Source organism: Pteropus vampyrus, unplaced genomic scaffold, assembly GCF_000151845.1.
Source record: "Pteropus vampyrus isolate Shadow unplaced genomic scaffold, Pvam_2.0 Scaffold2950, whole genome shotgun sequence".
In the NCBI taxonomy this organism is placed as follows: Eukaryota; Metazoa; Chordata; class Mammalia; order Chiroptera; family Pteropodidae; genus Pteropus; species Pteropus vampyrus.
In genome coordinates this window covers 1-517 of record NW_011891731.1, presented here as the reverse complement: position 1 = coordinate 517, position 517 = coordinate 1, and positions in this window count along the sequence as shown.

The following is a 517-nucleotide window of genomic DNA, read 5'->3' as shown; positions in this document are numbered from 1 at the left end:
GGCCAAGTGCTCTGGGGGGCGGGGGGGGCCAGAGTCCCCACGGCCCCGGCCGGCCCACGCCGCAGCCCTCTGGGCAGTCACAGGCCCTCGGCCTTTGAGATGCCCCTGGTCCAACCCTCCGTCTGTGAGGGCAGGCCTGGGGTTGGGGGGGCAGGGGTTAGGGTCCCATGGCTGGTAGAGGAGTCAGGGCCCAGGACACCCCAGGCCTCCGGACTCTCCGGCCAGAGCTCCTGATTCCTCCCAGACCAGCGTCCGTCTCCGGGAACAGTGGACCAATCACCTAGACGGAGCAGGACCGGGAGGCTCAGTGTTCCCACAGTCACGTGCAGGGGCTCAGGTACCTTGTCATCTACGGGGAAATGGGCAGTCGCCAGCGCCCAGGGCTTAAGAAAACTCGATTCAGCCAGAACTTAAAACGGAGGGAATCGCGAAGTCGGTGTTTTGTTTTTCTGACACAGAGTGAAGAGCTCTGTCCTTCAGCGTGGTCCTCAGCTTGGTAGGTGGGTGCTCTGTCCCC